Genomic DNA, 16,478 nt, shown 5'->3' on the forward strand with positions numbered 1-16,478 from the left:
TATGCTTTAGTTTCCACATCCATAAAAGGGTGATACTAGCAGTTACTGTCTCATAAAATTGTCAAGGATCAAATGATGTAAGTTGTATAGTTTAGAAGTTGACACATGGTATATACTCAATTAATGTTGATTTTGCTATTGTTTTTTTTTTTGGTCATATGCTCCCTGATGAACCAAGAAAGTCTTTATTCCAAAAATTGATTTCTATAGAAAACACTTGGGAGATACTGAACTTCATCAGGACATTAAACAAACTGAAAATGCCAATTATGTTCTTTCTGGTAACCTCGAAAAACATCCTGGGTCAACAGGCACAGTCAAATCAGCTTTTGCAAGACAGGCAAGTGGATGAGAATCAGCCATCCATGCTGTAGGGGAGTGTTGAGGGCCATTGCAGTGACAAGAAAATCTTGTTCCAACCCAGGTGACCTCAGTGACAATTGCACATGTTCTTTGTGGCACATGGTGGCAGAGACTAGCTATATTTAAAGTTAAGAGCTCTATTATTACTAATAAGACCTCTTAGGTTTTCTAACAAAGCAATTGTGAATGTAAAAATAAGAAATGCGGATAGCATCTCGTCAACGTGAATGCCATGTAAGCAAAAGCTATTCTCCATGTATGGTTGATACATTTACAATGAATGCCCTACATCTAAATATCATATAAGGCAATTTGGTCACTTGCCTCCTTCTCAAATAAGCCATTTTAAATCCTTTACCCCCATATTCCCATCCTACCAACTTAAACCGTCAAATGTATCACCAAACATCCTAATATAAAACACAGTCTTGCAAACAGAAAATACGTAGGTCAAGTTTTACATCTTCAGTCTTATTTTCTCTTCCAATTCGCTGCACTAGGCCAATAGTGAATGTTGGTAGGAGAAAACGGTCAGGGGAATAAATGATTTTGAGAATGTAGTCAGATGAGGAATCAGGAATCTGGAAGCACGTATATATTGTGAATCAAGACAAGAGAAGTAAAAATTCAAAAATGGTAGAGGTGGGGGCTTGGTCATGTGTGTTCATAGGGTTGGCAAAGCAGGCATAAACTGATAGTTGCACCTGATTTAACCAATTATCCAACCTGCTTTGCCTGTGTGATGTGGGGCTGTAAGAGTCATCTGGTAAACTTGAGCTTGGACTCCCCTGCCACCCAGATACCTCATATCTTGGCACTTTGTATCCAAAGATGAAGTGTATCTTCTGTGACTGAGGAGGGACATTGATGGACTGTGCCTGGAGATATGTGGACTTCGTGATGATCAATGATTGCCTGTGATTCCTTCTCCTGCTCCCCCATACCCTTTATGTTTATTAAAGCCTTACATGAGTGCCTCTTCTGGATAATTATCATCTTTTCGAACATGCAACCCAACGTAATCTTTGCACTAACTTAACTGAAGCATTTCTTTTCATTGCTAATTTCAAGACTCAAGTGCCATGGTCCTCTAGGTCTATCATTTGACAAGTGAAATTGATAGTTATGTGTTCTGCAGATCTAAATTCTAGTGTAGCAAAAATCAGATGCCTCTTCCGGTTTGTTACAGTGACGTTTTGCATGTGTCGTATTATCTGTATGTAGTTAGGGCATATTCTGGCTGTGGTGATATCATTGGAAACATGTATTCTCAGTAAGTTAGAAAATACCGGGGCGCCTGGGTGGCGCAGTCGGTTAAGCGTCCGACTTCAGCCAGGTCACGATCTCGCGGTCCGTGAGTTCGAGCCCCGCGTCGGGCTCTGGGCTGATGGCTCGGAGCCTGGAGCCTGTTTCCGATTCTGTGTCTCCCTCTCTCTGTGCCCCTCCCCCGTTCATGCTCTGTCTCTCTCTGTCCCAAAAATAAATAAAAAACGTTGAAAAAAAAAAAAAAAAAGAAAATACCGTGTAAAATAATGTTTCAAATTTTGCACCGTGTAGCTATTAAGGTTATGTATTCCAAAGGTTAATCTGCATCATTCAGAGAAATTTGGAAAATGGAATCTTCTAGATCTACTCAATCAGAAGGGAAGGTTGTCCCCCCCCACCCCCCAACACCAATGGTATTCAAAGCTCCAATATAGGCTGGCTGCTTCAAAGTGGTCAGAGGGCTTTGCCTTGGAAAAGTGTTCTTACATGTTAGTTTCTCCTACACAAAAGGACAGGTAGTAACTGAAAACTTGACTCTAATAGGCCACCTTATTTTCTCTATTTCCTGATAGAGGACATTCTTCTCCTATCAAAGGTTGGGGAATAAATATTCTTGGTCCAGAATTACAAAGGCTAATGTATTAACGAACAGAAGTTTGCAAGCATATGTTAAAATGTTAAATGCAACAAAATAATTGACCACAAAATGGAAACCTCCAAATAAGATATCAAATAAAAAGAAAGATACTTAAAAAAAAAAAAAAAAAAAAACAAAGTTTTTTTCTTTAATCTCAGTCTTTTTTTCCCCTTTTATGGAATTCTTTTTGAAGTAATGAGTAAGTGCTTGCCTAGGAGAGATAAACAGGTATAAATAAAACAAACATAATGAAAGTTGGTTTATGTATATGCACCTCTGAATCAGATAGCATTGCGAGCCCAATTGAACTTTCTCCTGTGGTTTCCGGGTGGTCGATACTTTTCATGCTGTGTATGAGTATTTGCCTTTCAGTTGAATCTTCCACAATAAAATGAATCCCCCAAAGCTTCAAAGCCAATTAGTCTATAGTTATATTTTTCATTTTTTTCCCTATGATTTTCTACTTCAGTTAAAAATGCAGCCACTGATAACAACAACAGCATAAAAGGTATGCTTACAACTATATCAACAAATATATTTAATTAGCCATTCTATTAGCTGACAAGATTATGATATCTGGTCGGCACACTCAGTTTGACTCAATCACCTCAGTGAGAAGATACGCCTCTCCCCTACTCTGGGATGGACTGGATCTTTGAGAAGACACGACCCGCCCTTCTTCTCGGAGGGACTGGACCTTCCATACCATTTTGTTAAAAAATCAGCTTGTTCTTGCCATGCCTGAAATACAAATATGTTCATGAGTTATATACAATTACTGTTTAATTGACTTTGATATATCAAGGCTTTATTAGAAAAGAAAAATGCATCACCATTAAATGTAAAACTAAATATCAAAATCGCTTGAGTCATAGGCTGGATGCCCTTTCTTTTCATGATTTAAGAATATTAAACCAAAGAAGAAAGTACGTGTCCTAGACTTCAGTCTGAGGAGGTCAGAATTATCTGTGTTGAGTTTCGTAAAGTCGGATGTATAAGTACCTGGTATGAGAATTGAGTCAAGGATTATAACTCTTACTAACAATAGATAAATGGGTTTGAATGCACCTAACTCTAAGTGTGGCAGTTCTCACGGATGGGCCACACTGAATACTGCGGATGGCCTGTTCAAACTACATGACACCGTGTCTCTTGTTGAGATTTGGGAAAGCTGGAGACAGCATTTCTCCATTGCACCTCGGGTCCTGGATCCAAAATAGGTTCCTCAGACTAAATGCACCTGAGTGAGATTTGGACGGTGAACATGAGGCTGAAATCATTTTTCTTCTTCCTTTTGGTGCTTTCTCTGGTGAACGAGATCATGGAAATTTGAAGATGGTCTGCCTCGTTAATTGTTCTTCTTCCTGTTTCTTTCGTTTTGAGAGAGTTGCATCTGAGGCAGCCGTGGTGTCAGCCTCTTGATACTGGCCCCCTGATTTCAGGGCTGTGGCCACGCTCAATTTCAGTGGCCTTCTCAGTGCATCACGCCCCGTGGAGCTTTTCTTGACTGCACAAGTCATTTCTGGCACCTCGACTAAAACCTATCCCTCCAGCTTTCCTTAACGTAAACCTCTGATTCTGTGTGTTTAATCTTCTCCTCTTTAAAAAAAAAAAAAAAGAATTAGAATTAACCCTGTTTTTACACTGAGTTCTGACTGAAACAGTATCTGGCACTAGGAGTAGCAAGACCTGTCTGGGAGCGAAGCAGGGATAGTGCCCCAAACATGAAAGACGGGAAACTGCCCGCCCATGACACCGTGACTTCTATGATCACATTCAGCCTCTTGAAAGAAAGCATCCTTCCGAAGGAAGGTTTGGGTAGACCGGGTGATTCCTGTGATGGATGGTGGCGGAAGGGAAGAAGAATACAGTCGTCCAGGTATTTCTCATGACTCTGGGGAGTTTAAAGAAGAGAGAGAGAGAGAGAGAGAGAGAAAGGACATGCTCTGAGTTTGAAATTCTCAGCTCAAGACATGGTTAAAAGACTAAGTAAGGCATGTCTGTCATGATCTCTTGCAGCTGCAACACTGACATGTTAAGCCAGAAATCAGACACAGAGTCAGTTCCTATAATTTCCTAAATCACAGCATAAACTGAATGCAAAGCCTCGTTGTGCCTCTTCCATCAAAGCTTGAGCACTTGTTGAGAGAAAGTAGAATTCTGACCGAAGCCCTTTTGGTGGATTCAGATGACCCCGACTACTCTGTATCCCTAAAGACCAGTGAATATCTCTTGGCCAGAAGCAACAGTTCTTTCTCCCCTCTGATGACACAAACGGGAGTTGTTTGGGGACCCTGTGATACCTTTCCCTTTCAGAGAATGACACGACCCTCCCCCCAACTCTACTGCCCCTCGTAGAGTTCTACCCATGTGGCAAGCGTCGGCGCCCAGCTCATCCCAGGGAGACAAATACAGAGTCATGGAAGGCATTGCATTACATATCCAAATAGATCCAGGATTTGGCTAATACGTAATAGCAGAAAGCCAAGGAATTTGTGTGAGATGGGTTCCAAGAGAGGAAAACAAGGGGAAAAGAAATGGAACTGTAGATCGGGCCAAGTGTATGAATATGGCTGTACCTGCCAGACATGACAGTCAGTATGCCAACTCAAGCTTCCCAGGTTGGTATGAAGTGTTCGCTTGCTCGGTTCCCTGGAACCTGGCTGGACCCGGTGGTGGACTGTACTTAGGGAAGGTGAGATGCGAGATGCCTAAGAAGGAATTTTAAAACTCAGAAAGGTGAGGATGGAATGGATTTATTTGCTATAAATTATTCAGTCTGTAAGAATTTCTCCCGAGGAGGCTTAGACGATCCCCCCTTCATCTAGGCATTTGAAATATAAATTGGTCGGGGCACCTGGGTGGCTCAGTTGGTTAAGCGTTTGACTTCGGCTCAGGTCATGATCTCACAGTTCGTGGGTTTGAGCCCCGCGTCAGGCTCTGTGTTGACAGCTCAGAGCCAGGAGCCTGCTTCGGATTCTGTGTCTCCCTCTCTCTCTGCCCCTCCCCTGCTTGTGCTGTGTCTCTTTGTCTCTCAAAAATGAATAAACATTAAAAAAAATGAAATGTAAATTGGTAAACAAAATAATTGAAGATCAGGGCGCCTGGGTGGCTCAGTCGTTAGGCGTCCAACTTCAGCTCAGGTCGCGATCTCGCGGTGTGTGGGTTCGGGCCCCACGTCGGGCTCTGTGCTGACTGCTCAGAGCCTGGAGCCTGTTTCGGATTCTGTGTCTCCCTCTCTCTCTGACCCTCCCCCGTTCATGCTCTGTCTCTCTCTGTCTCAAAAATAAATAAACATTAAAAAAAATTAAAACAAAAAATAATAATTGAAGACAGAAATATGTTATAAACCACTGGGGGAAAAATGGGAAGCTATGAGTCCATACTAAAATATACAAATGTAAATAAACATATATGTAATATATATGTATATATTATACTTCCCTTATATATGTATGTGTGTGTGTGTATATATATATATATATATATATCCCATATTTTAGTATAGACTCCTAGTTATACACAAAATGTATGTACTTACATATAACATAGACACTCATATATACAAAATATATAAATATAAGATAAGGAGACAGGGGCTCTTGCTTTAGAAGAATGACACATGTGAACTGGTAAATGGAGAGAGAGTGCTGCAGTTGGAGAAAAGTATCATTTTACAGTCATAATAGTAAATACCGATACAGGCAAGAATCATCAATTGATGCTAAAACTAGGGGGATAGGGGTGCCTGGGTGGCTGAGTCGGTTGAGTGTCCAACTTCAGCTCAGGTCATGATCTCGCCGTCTGTGAGTTTGAGCCCCGTGACAGGCTCTGTGCTGACGGGTCGGAGGCTGGAGCCTGCTTTGGATTCTGCGTCTCCCTCTCTCTCTGCCCCTCCCCCACTCACACTCTGTCTCTCAAAAATGAACAAATGTTAAAAAATTGTTCTTAAAAACTAGGGGGACAGATGCTGATAAGGAGCAAAATATTTGCATGACCTTAAATTTTCCTTACACCAGTTATGTCTCAAGTGCAAGGCAAAAAAGTAGTAACTGTTCAATGGAGAAATGAGATACACCTTGACAGGGGGCTAAAGACAGTATATAGATATTGTGTGTCTCTTGGAGGGATACCCTGAGAAGGATATCAAGTCACAATCCCCTCTATGTCATACTATGGCTGAGAATTCATAACCTAAACCTAATCTGAGGAAACATGCAAAACAAACTCAAAAAGAGGAACATGGTATTCTGGTTTGAGGGGGAGCATTGCATTCTGCACAATTCTTCTATAATAAAAGACAAAGAAAAGCCTTAGAAATAATCCAGATTAAATGAGTCTAAAAGGACATGACAACTAAGTGCAATACCGAATCCTAGGGAACTTATGCTGGAAGCCAAGCAAATTCAATAAAGGGCATTACTGGGTCAATTTGCCAAAATTGGAATATGGATGACAGATGAAACAAAAGTATTGAATCAATGTTGAATTTACTAAAGATAATAACTGTACCATTGTTATATGAGAATGTATCTTTTTTCTCAGGAAATAAGGTATTTAGTGGTAAAGGACCAAAAGGTATGCAACATACTCCCAAATGCTGAGAGAGAGAAAATCCAAATGATAAAGCAAATGAGGTAACCTGTTAACATTAAATGAACCCGGGAAAGGGCATTATTGTTGTTCTTCGTATATGCTTATATTTGCTTCACGTATGCTTAAAAATGCTTATATATGCTTTGTATATGCTTATATATGCTTCGTATATGCTTATAAATGCTTATATGTGCTTTGTATGTGCTTCATGTATGCTTATATATGCTTCGTCTATGCTTAGTATATGCTTATATATGTTTCATATATGCTTGTAAATGCTTATATATGCTTGGTATATGCTTTATATATGTTTATATATGCTTATATGTGCTTCGTATATGCTTCGTCTATGCTTTTTTATGCTTCGTCTATGCTTATACATGCTTCGTCTATACTTTGTATATGCTTATAAATGCTTATATATGCTTCGTATATACTTATATATGCTTCATATATGCCTCGTAATATGCTTTGTATGTGCTTCATATATGTTTATATATGCTTATATGTGCTTCGTATATGCTTCATCTATGCTTTTTTATGCTTCATCTATGCTTATACATGCTTCGTCTATACTTTGTATATGCTTATAAATGCTTATATATGCTTCGTATATACTTATATATGCTTCATATATGCCTCGTAATATGCTTTGTATGTGCTTCATATATGCTTTTAGCACCTTTGCTGCAAGTTTGAAATTGCTTCCAAATTAAACACTTGTAAATAGTTATTTTTATTCAAAGATATACAGTTATATCTTGCAAGATGCTATAATAGCTATTTCTAGTAATAGTCTGGGTAGTAAGGCAGAAAATGCTGCCATGGAAATAGGCTCCCTGATTTCAGTGTGGATGGTTGGATCCCACAGTGGAAAAGACTAAGTGTAGCGCTTAACTTCCTGAAACAAGGTGCTTGTAATTATAAAAATAGGCAGTGGAGACCTAAAGATCATCAGAAAAATTTGCCCCATAGGGATTTTTAGTAGTTGCTAATTAACTATGGTATCTCTTGGACTAAAATTGTTGGGCAGACCAGTAGGGTCCAACTTGATCTGAATAAACAAATTCTAGTGTTGTCAGAAGGCTGGCTGTGACATCATCAAGCAATAGAAGACCACCTCATCCAATTCTTAGACATAGATTGCTTCTCAAGACCAAGGATCCTTCAAATAAAGAATAAGATTCCCTTAAGGAAGGATCCTGGGACTGCTACCTCTTCCCACTCTTTCCCAAAAAGGCATAGAGCCACTTAACCATAGGACTGGAATAGCTCAGGTCTGAGCTTGGACTCATTACTGAGTTTGGTCTGATACATGTGGTTTTAAGGACCCCCGCATACCGTACCTCTGTCTTCTCTGCCTACATCCACAATCATTGGAGATTTAGACAATCAAAGGAAATTAAATATATTTGTAATACTAGTAAACATATTGGGGAACGTTTGTCAGATATGGTTAAGTAGGTCAAGCAATACATCAATCACAAGGCCCCTAACCATGGACCTAGCCAGATCCCTATTTTGGAGCATGACATAACCTCCACTGTGACATGCACCTTATGACATCAGAGGGGCCTAATTAACAGCCTCACAGGATGCTATTCCCTCAGTATCTGAAAGTTTGAGACAAACCAAACTGACTATTTTATGACCTGCTTGGCCATTTGCCCCTTCATCTGTGAGTCACTTAGAGGAGAAATTGTCCAGATTTGTCACTTTTTTTTTCTTTTTTATTTATTTATATTTATTTATTTATTTATTTATTTATTTATTTATTTATTTATTTTTATATGAAATTTATTGACAAATTGGTTTCCATACAACACCCAGTGCTCATCCCAAAAGGTGCCCTCCTCAATACCCATCACCCACCCTCCCCTCCCTCCCACCCCCCATCAACCCTCAGTTCTCAGTTTTTAACAGTCTCTTATGCTTTGGCTGTCTCCCACTCTAACCTCTTTTTTTTTTCTTTTCCTTCCCCTCCTCCATGGGTTTCTGTTGAGTTTCTCAGGATCCACATAAGAGTGAAACCATATGGTATCTGTCTTTCTCTGTATGGCTTATTTCACTTAGCATCACACTCTCCAGTTCCATCCACGTTGCTACAAAAGGCCAGATTTCATTTTTTCTCATTGCCACGTAGTATTCCATTGTGTATATAAACCACAATTTCTTTATCCATTCATCAGTTGATGGACATTTAGGCTCTTTCCATAATTTGGCTATTGTTGAGAGTGCTGCTATAAACATTGGGGTACAAGTGGCCCTATGCATCAGTACTCCTGTATCCCTTGGATAAATTCCTAGCAGTGCTATTGCTGGGTCATAGGGTAGGTCTATTTTTAATTTTCTGAGGAACCTCCACACTGCTTTCCAGAGCGGCTGCACCACTTTGCATTCCCACCAACAGTGCAAGAGGGTTCCTGTTTCTCCACATCCTCTCCAGCATCTATAGTCTCCTGATTTGTTCATTTTGGCCACTCTGACTGGCGTGAGGTGATACCTGAGTGTGGTTTTGATTTGTATTTCCCTGATAAGGAGCGATGCTGAACATCTTTTCATGTGCCTGTTGGCCATCCGGATGTCTTCTTTAGAGAAGTGTCTATTCATGTTTTCTGCCCATTTCTTCACTGGATTGTTTTTCGGGTGTGGAGTTTGGTGAGCTCTTTATAGATTTTGGATACTAGCCCTTTGTCCGATATGTCATTTGCAAATATCTTTTCCCATTCCGTTGGTTGCCTTTTAGTTTTGTTGGTTGTTTTCTTTGCTGTGCAGAAGCTTTTTATCTTCATAAGGTCCCAGTAATTCACTTTTGCTTTTAATTCCCTTGCCTTTGGGGATGTGTCGAGTAAGAGATTGCTACGGCTGAGGTCAGAGAGGTCTTTTCCTGCTTTCTCCTCTAAGGTTTTGATGGTTTCCTGTCTCACATTTAGGTCCTTTATCCATTTTGAGTTTATTTTTGTGAATGGTGTGAGAAAGTGGTCTAGTTTCAACCTTCTGCATGTTGCTGTCCAGTTCTCCCAGCACCATTTGTTAAAGAGACTGTCTTTTTTCCATTGGATGTTCTTTCCTGCTTTGTCAAAGATGACCATACGTTGGCCATACGTTTGTGGGTCTAGTTCTGGGGTTTCTATTCTATTCCATCGGTCTATGTGTCTGTTTTTGTGCCACAGATTTGTCACTTTTACCATATAAATGGCTCACTGAATTAAAAAAAGAAAGAAAGAAAGAAAAAACAAGCTACAAAATCAATATTAAGACAACAAATACATAATATTTACCTATGGAAAGTTTCAAATTCTATTTCATTTTCAGACCAGGGAATATGTGAGAAGCTATGAATCATGTCAAAGACATAAAGGGATTACTGATAATGCAAATTTTGTTTCAGCCTAACAGCTGTGCAGAAAATTTTTCATAATAATGATTGCATTTAATTACATAAAGAGCAGTAAAGTCTCCTCCATTTTATCTCAATAATGAAGCCGTGATTCTAAGATAATCCTGGCCTTTCTCTGCCAAGGCCAGCAAATGAATAACAGTGAATTCAGTTCCCAGTCTTAGCTCTCCTTCGAGGATAAAAAATGGATACTTCTTCACATACATTATGAAAATGAGAACTATTACCTTAGGGCATATTGTTTTAATGTGTTCTAAATATATATATATTTATTTATCAATATATATATTGATATATTGGTATTATCAATATATATATTGATAGACAAATGTGCAAAAAGAATTAGCCCCTGAGTCTTTTCTAGAGTTAACTGGCACACCTTTGACAAAATTTAAATAATATGGACAAGAGTCTTTTTTTTAAACCAGTAACTTGTTACATTTTCTAGTACCCATGCCTATTTGTGTGAGATTTAGCAGTGGCTCTAACAGCTTCTATCTTCTCTCCCCTTTCATTTCTGGGCAGATCACTAGTTTTGTGGAAATAATTAGGGAGCCGAGCTTTGCATAAACTAGAGTCTTGAGGTTAATTAAAATGGAATGAACACTGCGCACATGTGGACCACCAGTAAAGCCTGACCCTCAGGTACACAGAATTCTGTCGTCTGTTGAGAATACAAGCCAAGGAAGATAGCGTCGTAAATTCACTGGGGACCTTCGCGTTTAGACTCTCTGTTACAATCTTCAACTGACATTGACGTCTGACACATAGCAATAGAATTTATAGTAGTATGTCCTACGCTGATTTTGTACACAGTTTGCGAACGTTTCCAAACTGTTTCTATGCATTCCTAATAGGTGGTGAATTACTTTTCCTGTATGTTTGCAAAAGAGAAATTGGTGGACACATTTTTAAATAGGCTCGCCGAGTTTGGTGAAAATGTCAGGTGTCAGCCAGCCTAATTAGTTTGCCACCTCTGCAAAATTTCTATTTCGAAATTAATTATTTCCAAAACGCATTAAAAAAGATGGTGACAGTACCAACAGTAAACAAAACAAAAAAAAAAAAAACAGAAAAACAGTTCAAATGACCTACTCCAGGGGGAGATTAGAATTAGGAGATCAGGGGCGACTGGGTGGCTCAGTTGGTTGAGCCTCTGACTCTTCATTTTGGCTCAGGTCGTGATCCCAGGGTGGTGGGATCGAGCCCCGCATCCGGCTCTGCGCTGAGTGTGGAACCTGCTTAAGGTTCTCTCTCTCCCTCTGCCCCTCCCCGACTCACGTGCACTCTCTCTCTCGCTGTCTGAAATAAAAAAATGAAAAGAATTAGGAGATCTTAGTTTAGAGTCAGAATCTGTTTCTTTGCAGGCCAGTGACTTGAGCAAATCTCTTAAACTTTATGAGCCTGTTTCTTAAGTAGGAAGTGGACACAAAAAGCAATACTTGGTTGACTTCATGGAGTTTTTATGAGGATGATATAAGATACACGAATGTGTTTTATAGTGTACAGCACTATGTGCATGTTAGAATTTTATTATGGGAAATGTACCCCTTTCTCCCTTTAGATAAATAAGTTTTTCATTCTTAATTTGTTTGATGAAAGCAGCTTAGTGGGGAGCAGAGAGTTGTCCCTTTACAAATTCAGGAAGTATGGACCCCTACCAGGTAGTTAGAAGTTTGCAATAATGGGGGCGCCTGGGTGGCGCAGTCGGTTAAGCGTCCGATTTCAGCCAGGTCACGATCTCGCGGTCCGTGAGTTCGAGCCCCGCGTCGGGCTCTGGGCTGATGGCTCGGAGCCTGGAGCCTGTTTCCGATTCTGTGTCTCCCTCTCTCTCTGCCCCTCCCCCATTCATGCTCTGTCTCTGTCCCAAAAATAAATAAAAACGTTGAAAAAAAAAATTTAAAAAAAAAAAAAGAAGTTTGCAATAATGGACAAAAATGGAATAATGCATGAAATTTTACAGATTGTCTAACCAATAATAGAAGGTAATACAAGTCAGAGATGGATGAGTGTATGGAATGTCTATCCAAAGAATTATTTGGAGATGCATATATATACATATGTACATATGTACATGTATATACATATACATCTATACATACATATATACATATGTATATACATATACACATAGATAAGTAAGATAAGCACACAGCTGAGAAAAATATTATCTCAGTCATAAATTACTTGAAAAGTTTCAGAAAACTTGCAATCAAGCTGAATATTAGTTTGTAGCAGTGTTGCAATAGTTAACAAAGCTAATGGAGAGTTAATGGAAGTTTGAAAAGTATTATTTTGCACTTGTGAACCCTGGGAAGTTTCCTCTGTGGCAGTGAAATGCAATTAGCAAGTTGGGATGTCAAAATGAAATAGGGTAAAATAATATCACAGCAACGTTGTGTTTTTAGCCATTCTGAAAAGAGCATTCAGGGAAGTACTTGGGGGTTCTTAATGAAAGTCAAGAGCATGAACTCTGGGGCATGGATTTGTAACATCTTTATTGAGAGGTCGGTGGTATTTCCTTTCTAAATTCCTAGTCTATTGCATTCTGAACAATAGCTGATAAAGTGTGGTGCATACATTCTGTGTTCACACAGAACATGCAAATAAACACGTAAACACACACACACACACACACACACACACACACACACTTCTTAATCAGATAGGAAAATTAAGTTGATTTTCCATGGTTGAATCCACTCTGTTCTCCAAGTGGCTACCTGTCTCATACAAATCTAATACTAAATGGTTGCTTCCAAGCTTATGCAATACCAGCTTACATTAATCCTTGTCTGGATAATAGATAATTTCATCATAACTTCATTCGTGACTCCAAGTCATTTAAAAAAGCTCCTCATTCCAAACAAACTTAATAATTTAATCAAGCTCATTATTAGAGCAGATGTAAAACCTGAATGAATCAGGATATTTTCGCAGCAGGTGTCTCAGTGCACAGTTAACAATGGTGAAACCAGAAAGCCATGATGTCTTACTGTGTAAGAAGGTGTTTCTGAGGCCATTCCGGCAGCCCATCAGTGATAAAATTTTAGGTCAGCATCACCACGATGTGTTTGGTCTTTCCTTCATGGTCAAGAGATGACTGCCAGAGATCCAAAACATGGCCTCCCACAAACAAGTTCCCAAGGAACAAAGTGGGAACAAACGTGTATATTCCTTTCTACATGTTTCCTTTTAGAACAGCACTGAAATCCTTCCCGGTTATCTCCCTGGACATTCCCCCTTCAGTTTCATCTTCCAGGACTGAGTCGCATGTCTACCCAGACAGATCACTGGTAAAGAGAGAGGGAATAGCCAAGATGGGCTCTGACCTACCACATTTCATCCCTAGAGGTAGGTACAATGTAAGCCAAACCAAATAGGACTTCTTCATAGAACAAGAGAGAAGGAGAATGACTTTGAATAGGCAATTACCAGAGTCTACCTCCCTGGATAGCTTCCCTTCACAAATTGGTCTGGATTCTGACTAAAGAATATACATATAAACATATATGTATATTTAAGAATAAGGATGGGTCTAGGGTTCCTAGGTGACTCAGTTGGTTAAGCACCCGACTTTGACCTAGGTCATGATCTTGTGGTTCCTGGCCCACACAGGGCTCTGTGCTGACAGCTCAGAGTCTGGACCCTGCTTTGGATTCTGTGTCTCCTTCTCTCTGCTCCTCCCCTGCTCATACTCTGTCTCTGTTTCTAAAAAATAAGTAAACGTTAAAGAAGATTGTTTTAAAGGAATAAGGATGGGTGGGTCTGCAAACATTTTTCTGCAAAGGGCCAGATAGTAAATATCTTAGGCTTTGTGGGTCACATAGTCTCTGTCACATATTTTTCGCTATCATTTTTACAAGCCTTTAGAAAGATTAAAAATCGTTCTTAGCTTGCAGGGCATATAGGAACAGCCCATGGGCCAGATTTGACCCTAGTGTGCTCACTTCTGGATAGACACATGAGATATATGGTTTAATTGCTTTTCATTCAGTCAGTTAACAAAACTTGACTGAGTGTTTAATATGGTCGGTCATCAACTAAGTTTTGAGGATATAGTCATGAATGATAGAGTCTAGCCCTCAGTAAAGCTCATAACCTAGGAAGATGCCCCAAATAACCCCCAAATTTGAACCCACCCTTCATTCTCCCAAAATGAATATTCTTTAGAATGTAGATTTTACAGACATAGATACAAAAGAGTCACATAGTTAGTTATAAACTTGTTAATTAAACTGGGGAAATCACCGGCTCTAGGGAATTACCCATAGGTGAAGCTTTGATGTCTTACCTACCAGGAACATACCAAAGACACGGAGAGGTGAAGGGTAGCATGATACGCCATCTCAAAATACGCCTCTTTGGCGTATTGATTATTTTGAGCTAAAAACCCTTGAGAAACAAGAAATGCAGGGAGAGGCTTTCTCTGAACTCCCTCATCTGCCTTAATACAGATCCCCCAAAAGGAACCAGTTGTCATAAATCCCCTCCCAGGAACGTCATCAATGAGGAAAGACTGACTCTCATCACGGGAGAGGAGCCTTGAAGTCGACCCCACACCCAGACACTGTGTCCCAAACTATCACACCTCCCATCTCTTCTAACGAGGGCCCATTCATCTTTCCTAAGAACGTTTCCTCCCCCCTAAGAGGCCTATCTCCCTTTCCCTTTCTTTATGAGAATGGTTTTTAAGGGGTGGCTTTTTTCCCCCTGGGCACCTCCCATGCCTGCTTGAGGTATACGTGTTAATCGGATGTCTGTCTGTTTTCCTCTTGTTAATCTGCCTTTTATTACAGGAGTCTCAGCTGAGAACTCTGAAGGGTTTTTCATCCCTTACACAGCCAAGAGAGTTTACAAACATCCAAAAATACTGCTTCAGTAGCTGGTCCTGGTACTAAATTCCTATTAATTTCCTCTCTAAAAAAATAACATACACACACACATATATGTATATACACACACATACTAAGGGCTGATAGCACAAATTTAGAAAGCGTGGAATCAGTAATTTTAATAACAGTAGCTGTCAAAAGAGGAAAATTCATATGTTGAATGTAATAGAACCCAAGATTGGCCACTGTAAGTAAATGTAGTCCAATTCTTTTTTTTAATGATTTAAAAAAAAATTAATGTTTATTTTTGAGAAGAGAGAGAGAGAGAAAAAGAGAGACAGACAGACAGACAGACAGAATCTGAAGCAGGCTCCAGGCTCTGAGCCGTCAGCACAGAGCTTGACATAGGGCTCAAACCCAGGCACCACAAGATCATGACCTGAGCCAAAGTCGGATGCTTAACCGGCTGGTGCCCCAATCGAATTCTTAATGTAAAATATTAACATCTTATTATTAAGATTTCAGTACCTTTAAAAAGATTTCTTAGAAACTCTGTGGAAAATAAATCTTTTCTAGGGAAAGAAAGAAAACATTAAATCTGAGTCATTCTGAATGGGTCAGTGTTTGAAGCGTATTTTAGCCTGATTTGAAAAGTCTTTACCAGTGTCACCTAGAACACTTGTTTGTATTTAAGAGAAGTCCTCAATCCTCTGCCTTGAGGCCATCAGAGGATCATCGGCTTGCTTGTTCTTTTCTTTCTTTTTCCTGTTCACTAAAGAGACACATTAAGCAGTGCTTCTGTGCAAAACAAAACAACAACAACAACAACAAAATCACCAAGGCATTTCTGGAAAAAACAAAACTGTCCTTTGGAAAACTGCAATGGTATTTGGGAACGCCGCGTCTGTCTTTAAATGCAGGCAACAGAATTGTTACTGTCTCAGAAATGGTTTGTCTGGGATGAGCGAGCTTGCTTTCTGTAGACAAAGCCCCCAGAGAAAGTTTCATCACCGTTTTCTTTCTTCGACCTTAGAAATTACAGCCTGCTGATGACAGACTTGCCTAAGGAGCACAAAAATGTTCCTAGCTTCATGGAGCTTCTGAACAGTTGCGGGAAATCGTAGCCCTCCGGACTCCCTGGGGAGTGTCCCGGAACGTTTACAGGGACCCTAATCCTCTACAGACACGCATTAAGCGTTTGTACAGGTTTCTCGGTTGGCCCTCCTGGTGCTTTTGTGCTGAGCAAGTTTATGGCTGCTTTACAATTCTAACCATCGTAAAACTGCTAGAGACAAATAGGAATATTGTGAATACTTCATAATACAACTTTCTGAAAGTACCATGACTTGATAGGTCAGCTCTGAGAACCTGCCCAGCCTTA

The sequence above is a fragment of the Prionailurus bengalensis genome, chromosome B1 (assembly GCF_016509475.1).
Source record: "Prionailurus bengalensis isolate Pbe53 chromosome B1, Fcat_Pben_1.1_paternal_pri, whole genome shotgun sequence".
Taxonomy (NCBI): domain Eukaryota; kingdom Metazoa; phylum Chordata; class Mammalia; order Carnivora; family Felidae; genus Prionailurus; species Prionailurus bengalensis.